Source organism: Myotis yumanensis, unplaced genomic scaffold (genome assembly GCF_028538775.1).
Source record: "Myotis yumanensis isolate MYYU_CA2020_CCGP unplaced genomic scaffold, mMyoYum1.0.hap1 SCAF_4, whole genome shotgun sequence".
Taxonomy (NCBI): Eukaryota; Metazoa; Chordata; class Mammalia; order Chiroptera; family Vespertilionidae; genus Myotis; species Myotis yumanensis.
This window is the reverse complement of record NW_027223755.1, coordinates 36,654,853-36,662,079: the sequence shown is the minus strand read 5'-3', so window position 1 is coordinate 36,662,079 and position 7,227 is coordinate 36,654,853. Positions and strand designations below refer to the sequence as shown.

General features: G+C 45.2%; 1 non-coding gene across 1 annotated transcript; it reads left to right on the top strand.

Moving 5' to 3' along the window:
- The first annotated feature begins 6,863 nt into the window (after positions 1 to 6,863).
- LOC139009605 (U6 spliceosomal RNA) lies at positions 6,864 to 6,970 on the top strand. The gene has a single exon (XR_011471339.1). It is a non-coding gene; the product is annotated as a U6 spliceosomal RNA (small nuclear RNA).
- The last annotated feature ends 257 nt before the right edge of the window (positions 6,971 to 7,227 follow it).

Genomic DNA, 7,227 nt, shown 5'->3' with positions numbered 1-7,227 from the left:
GGAAGGCAGTATGGAGGTTCCTCAAAAAATTGGAAATGGAACTCCCATTTGACCCTGTGATCCCACTACTAGGAATATATCCCAAGAAACCAGAAACACCTATCAGAAAGGATATATGCACCCAGATGTTCATAGCAGCACAATTCACCATAGCTAAGATCTGGAAACAGCCTAAGTGCCCATCAGTAGATGAATGGATTAGAAAACTGTGGTACATCTACACGATGGAATACTATGCTGCTGTTAAAAAGAAGGAACTCCTACCATTTGCAACATCATGGATGGAACTGGAGAGCATTATGCTAAGCGAAACAAGCCAGTCAATGAAGGAAAAATACCACATGATCTCACTCATTCATGGATAATAAAGACCATTACAAACTTTTGAACAATAATAGATACAGAGGCAGAGCTGCCTCAAACTGATTGTCAAACTGCAGTGGGAAGGCCAGAGAGAGTTGGGGGGCAGGAGGGAGGGGAGTAAGAGATCAACCGAAGGACTTGTATGCATGCATATAAGCATAACTAATGGACATAAGACACTGGGGGGTAAGGGAGGGTAGTGGTTTGTCAAGGGCGGGGGGGGGAAAAAGGATACTTATGTAATACCCTTTGTAATACTTTAAGAGGAAAATAAAAAAAAAAAAAAAAAAAAAAAAAAAAAATAAAAGCGTATATAATAAAAGCCTAATATGCACATTGTCCTCTCCGGCGGTCTTTCAACCATTAGTTCGACTGGGAATTTAACTGCTTGCTATGAGGTGCGCTGACCACCAGGGAGCGATGCAGAACATGGCGGGTGTTGGCGACGCAGCGCTGGCAGCTGGTGACAGTGGAGGTGCTGCTGGCCCCGATGGGCCCTGATGAGAGCAGGACCACAGCGGGATGGTAGAGGTGAGGGGGTGGCACCAAGCCAAGGCAGGGTGCCAGGTGGGGCTGTGGGGCTGCGAGGCTGTGGGCGCAAGCTGGGGCCTGATCTCTGCAGGCCACCCTGAGGGACCCCACCCATGCACGAATTCATGCACCGGGCCTCTAGTGTGTGTGTGTGTGTGCGTGTGTGTGTGTGTATTTAATTTTTTTAATGTTGTTTTAATTTTAGAGAGAGAAGAAAAGAGGAGTGAAGATAGAAACATTGATCAGCTGCCTCCTGCAGGCCTCCTACTGGGGATTGAGCTGGAAACCCAGGCATGTGTACTGACCAAGAATTGAACCAACAATCTTTTGGTGCATGGCTGACAGTCAACTAAATGAGCCCCACCGGCAGGGCTGGAATCTATATTTATAAGTCTTTTGATTAATAAAGAGGTGGATTTAGTCAAGTTCAAAACTAAATCAAATACAGAATATATAAAGAACTCTTACACCCTGGCCGGTGTGGCTCAGTTGGTTAGAGCATTGTCTTGAACACCAAAAAGACAAGACTTGTTTTAGATTCCCATTTAGGGGGATGTGTGGGAGTCAAGAGATGGTTGATTCTCTCTCTCAAAGGACTTGAACAGACATTTTCCCACAGAAGATAAACACATGACCAATAAGTACATGAAACGATGCTCAATATCACTAATCATTAGGGAAACACAAATTGAAACCATAATGAGATATTGCTTCACTCCTATTAGGATGACTCTTTTAAAAAAGACAGAGAAAGAAAATAACAACTATTGGAGAAATTGAAACCTTCATGAGTTGCTGGTGGGAATGTAAAATGGTGCAGCCACTGTTGAAAACAGTTTGGTGGTTCCTCAAGAAGTTAAACATAGAATTACCATGTGATCCAGAAATTTTACTCCTTGGTATTTACCCCAAACAATTCAAAGTGGGGACAAAAACAGATACTAGTATTCATAGTGTTACCATCATTGGGGTTCTTGGGTTCCCCAAGATAAAAATCAAGAGGAAACCCCAGAGAAAATTTCAGACAGATTTTATTAAGTTTATGCTCAAGCACAAGGGAGGCAGCACAGAGGAAAGGAAGGTCCTCCGAACTGATTCAGGAGCTGGCTCTGCTTGGCTGTTCTTTATTTACTTAAAAATTTTTATTTATTGATGAGAGAGAGAGAGATTTGTTATTCTACTTAAGTATGCATTTATTGGTTGATTCCAGGGATTGAACCCAAAACCTTGGCATATTGGAACCATGCTCTTAACCAACTGAGCTACCCAATCAGGGCATACTGGCTGCTTTTATAAGCTGGGGGCAAGGTAGGCATTTTGGAAAAGGTGGGCATTTAGAATTTTCCATGTCAGGGTTGAGCTACTTTCTCTTTCTGTCTGTTGCTTAGGAACTACTGGTTTTGACAACTGCAAAAAAAGTAAGCAGTTAGAAGGGAGATAAGAAAGGCTACTTCTGCACCCTTGGGCCAGGAGTGGAGGAGTGGTGACACTCTTGTGGTTAGCTTATCTGGTGTTTCTTCTGATCATCTGGCATCCTTGGGTTCCTGGGTCAAAGTCCCTATGTGGTATCAACAGCATCATTATTGCATCACTATTCACAATAGCCAACTTGAATGGTATTCACAACAACCTAAGTGTCCATCAACAGATTAATAAGCAAAATGTAATATCTACACTAATAAAAGAGAAACATGGTAATTGGCGTACGACCGCTACCCTTCCCATTGGCTAATCAGCGTATCCTTATGCAAATTAACTGTCAGCCAAGATGGCGGCCGGCAGCCATGCACTGAAGCGAACAGGGAGACTTGCTTCCTCCAGGAACTGCAGACTCCAACGTTCCCCGCCTCACTTGCCGGCCTCTCAACTGCAACTCTAGGCAACTATTACTATGTTGCAAATAAGAAGCTAAACAAAACCCGCTTTCAGTCAGCCCCGGACTGCAACATTGTATCCATGTTTTCAGCAGCGAGGCCTCAGAGCTAAAGCTGGCCCAGAATTAAAAAAAAAAAAAGAAAACAAGGAGCGGTTGGGAGCTTTTAGTCAACTGCCAGCGGGAAAACAGCCCTCAGCCCCTCAGCCAGCCTGGCCAGGCACCCCAGTGGGGACCCCCACCCTGATCCAGGACACCCTTCAGGGCAAACCAGCCGGCCCCTACCCATGCACCAGGCCTCTATCCTATATAGTAAAAGGGTAATATGCCTCCCAGCACCGGGATCAGCGGAGCAGCGAGGCTCCCGGCACTGGGATCAGCAGAGCAGCGAGGCTCCCGGCACCGGGATCAGCGTGACAGGGGGCAGCGCCCAAACCTCCTGATCAGCCCTGCGGCTCTGTGAGTGATAGGGTGAGGCGCCCCAACCCCCCACCCCCATGGACCCTGCTCTGGGTGTGACAGGGTAGAACCATAACCTCTCCATCGGCCCTGCCCTGAGTGTGACAGTGGTGGCGCCCCAACCCCCTGATCGGCCCTGTTCTGTGGGTAATAGAGGGTGGCGCCCCAATCCCCCTCCATGGGCCTTGCTCTGTGTGTGACAGGGTAGAGCCATAACCTCCCCATTGGCCCTGCCCTGAGTGTGACAGGGTGCAGACCCCCAACCCCTTGATCCGCCCTGCTGTGTGTGTGACAGGGGGCGGTGTCCCAGCTCCCCTATCGGCCCTACTTTGTGAGTGACAGGGGGGAGCTCCTCAACCCCCTGATGGGCCCTGCTCTGTGAGTGACAGGGGGCAGCGCCCCAACCCCCCTGATGGACCCTGCTCTGTTAGTGACAGGGGGCAGCGCCCCAACCCCCTGATCGGCCCTGCTCTGTGGGTGACAGGGAGTGGCGCTGCAACCTCCCCATTGACCCTGCCTTGAGTGTAACAGGGGGCGGTGCCCTAACCCCCCAATCAGTCTATCCTGAGCGTGACTGAGGGTGGCATTGCAATCTCCCGATCCGCCCTGCTCTGTGCATGATGGGTCGGCGCCCCAACTCCCCAATCGGCCCTGCTCTGAGCCTGACCAGGGGCTGCACCTAGGGATTGGGCCTGCCCTCTGCCACCCGGGAGCAGGCCTAAGCCAGCAGGTCGTTAACTCCCGAGGGGTCCCAGACTGTGAGCGGGCACAGGCTGGGCTGGGGAACCCCCCTCCCCCCTCGAGTGCACAAATTTTTGTGCACCGGGCCTCTAGTGTACATATAATGTAATATTATTCAGCCATAAAAAGGAAGGCAGTACTGACAAAGGCTACAACATCAATCTTGAAAACATTATGCTAAGTGAAATAAGCCAGACACAAAAGGACAAATATTGAATGATTCTGCTTATCTGAGGTATATGAATTCATATGTATGAGACAGAAAGTAGAATAGAAGTTATCAGGGATCATGGGGGAAGCAAGAATGAGGAATTATAGTTTAATGGGAACAAAGCTTCTGTTTTGGACAATGAAAAAATTCTGAAAATGGATAGTTGTGATGTACAACATTGTGAACATGCCAATGAATTGTACACTTAAGATGGTTAAAATGGTAAATTTTATATATATTTACCACAAAAAAATAAACATATAAATACAGACAAGATCTGGGAATCTTCTCTCAGATATCTTAATACAGTTCAAATGTGATAGACCCATTCTCAAGTTGATTCTTGACACCAGGGCATGGACATAGATGGTCATCTCAATGTCAGGTCTTTTAATTCATCCAGGTGAGAAGGTGAAATTTCTTGACCAATTTGACTGGTAGGAAAAAATGTGAAACCCAATTTGCAATCTGTTTTTTGTTTTTTTTAAGAGACATAAAGGTTCTATAACTGAGGAACCAACAAAGGAAGGGATAGGAAAGATGCCAGCTGTCTACTTTGTAGTCACCAATTCTTCAAAATCATGTTAAAACTAAGGGCAAATTTTTAAAGTATATTTATATTGATTTTGAGAGAGAGGGGAATGGTGGAGAGAGAGTTCCTACTGGGGATCGAGCCCACACTGGGCATGTGCACTGACCGGGAATTGACCCTCAACCTTTCAGGGCACAGGATGATGCCCAACCAACTGAGTACACTGGCCAGAGTTAAGAGTAATTTTTTTTTTTTAGCAGTTTAGAATGGCACCTATTTATTAGCTCACAGTTCTGTAGGTTGGAAGTCCAGCTCAGCATGGCTGGCTTCTCTGCTCAGGCTGGAACCAAGGTGTTAGCCAGCTGTGTTTTTATCTGGAGCTGAAGGCTCTCTTCTGAGCTCATTTCTGTAATGGGCAGAATTCAGTTCCTTGTATTACAAAACAGACACATATTCAATGTGGAAAAATTGGAAATTGTTGAAAAACATAAAGAAAAAAATGACAAATACCTGGTGTCGCCCTGACCGGTTTGGCTCAGTGGATAGAGCATCGGCCTGCGGACTCAAGGGTCCCAGGTTCGATTCCAGTCAAGGGCATGTACCTTGGTCGCGGGCACATCCCCAGTGGGGAGTGTGCAGGAGGCAGCTGATCGATGTTTCTCTCTCATCGATGTTTCTAACTCTCTATCCCTCTCCCTTCCTCTCTGTAAAAAATCAATAATAAAAAAAAATACATGGTGTCACCAACCCAGAGAAAACAACTGTTACAACTGCTAACATTTTGGTGATTTCCTTAAATTATTTTTTCTGTGGTGTGCACAAAACATGTGTGTAATATCTACTACATATAATATATATGCAATGTATAATTGCATATAGATCATACTGTATCTATAACCATGCTTCCTTCTTCTTTCATCCAATATTATTTCATGAGCATTTTACCTATTGAATTCACCTTCCTCAAAGAACTTTATTTTTAATCACTGTATAACATTCCATCATAGAGGTAGGCCATAAGTTATTTCAACTTTCTGTTGTCAAACCTTTTTGGTTGTTTCCAGTTGTGAAAATAAGTGAAGACCACTCAAATGAGATCAAGTTAAAAAAAAAAAAAGCTATTTATTCAGAGCTTGCTATGGGAAGGAAGCATGCATTTGGCAGAGACTCAAAGGCAGGCGGAGGAGCTGAAAAGCTTCACAGTGGAAAGAAAAGAAAGGCTGTAGGCATGCCCTGCGTGGAGGTCATTGGCAGGGGAAGCTGGAGGTGGGCTCACTGGAAGTGTGACTGGTTCTGGGAGCGTATTTGGCTTTCTCTGATTAGTCCTAAGTTGGGAGGTATGGGAGGAGGTTAAAAATTAGGGAAACTGGTAGTTATTGATCAAGTCCTCACTGTTTGGGATTGTCTTCCTGGACTCCTTGTCTGAAGACTGTATATTGGTTTCTCACACTGCATACATATTTGTATGTGTACTATTATAAACACTGAGGTGAACATGTATCCATAAACATGAATTTGGCCTTGGGATGAACTCCTACAAGTGAGATTGCCAAGTCAGAAGTTATTGCTTGCTTATTTATTTATTTTTAAATATATTTTGATTGATTTCAGAGAGGAAGGGAAAGGGAGAGAGAGATAGAAACATCAATAATGAGAGAGAATCATTGATTGGCTGCCTCCTGCACCTCCCCCCCCCCCCCCCCCCCCCCCCCCCACTGGGGATCTAGACTGCAATCCAGGCATGTGCACCGGACTGGGAATTGAACCGTGATCTCCTGGTTCATAGGTCAATGCTCAGCCACTGAGCCACACCAGCCAGGCAGAAGGTATTGCTTTTTTTAAAAAAACATATTTTTATTAATTTCAGAGAGGAAGGGAAAGCGAGAGACAGACAGAAACATCAATGATGAGAGAGAATAATCGATCGGCTGCTTCCTGCACATGCCCAGGTTGCTGCCTTGAGACCACAACCCGGGCATGTGCATGTGCCCTTGACCGGAATCAAACCTGGGACCCTTCAGACCACAGGCCAATGTTCTATCCACTAAGCCAAGGCAAGGTATTGCTTTTTTAAAGAACTGTATTAAATTTTGACATTTTGACAATGGACATTCAAAAGCTATGAATGAGGATGTTTGTTTCTCTCTCATATTCAGCAAGATGATTTCAATGCTAAAAGAGTTCATCTGTGATACAGAGAAGATTAGCATGGCCCCTGCACAAGGATGACATGCAAATGTGTGAAGAGTTCCATATTAAAAAAAAAAAGTTCATCTGTTATTCAAATACTAATAATTAACCAAATAAAACAACTAACATGAGTTTGCTGAGTATCAGAAATGTGTTTCACTCTGCTGAAGGGTGTGGAAGGTAGAGATGGTGTAAAAGACTTGGTTTTTGACCTCCTGCGGCTTACAGTCTAGGCAGGAAATGGAAAATGGATACATGAAATAGATTTGGGCTTCAGCCCTGACCAGGTATCTCAGTTAGTTGCAGCACCGTCCTGATATGCCAAGA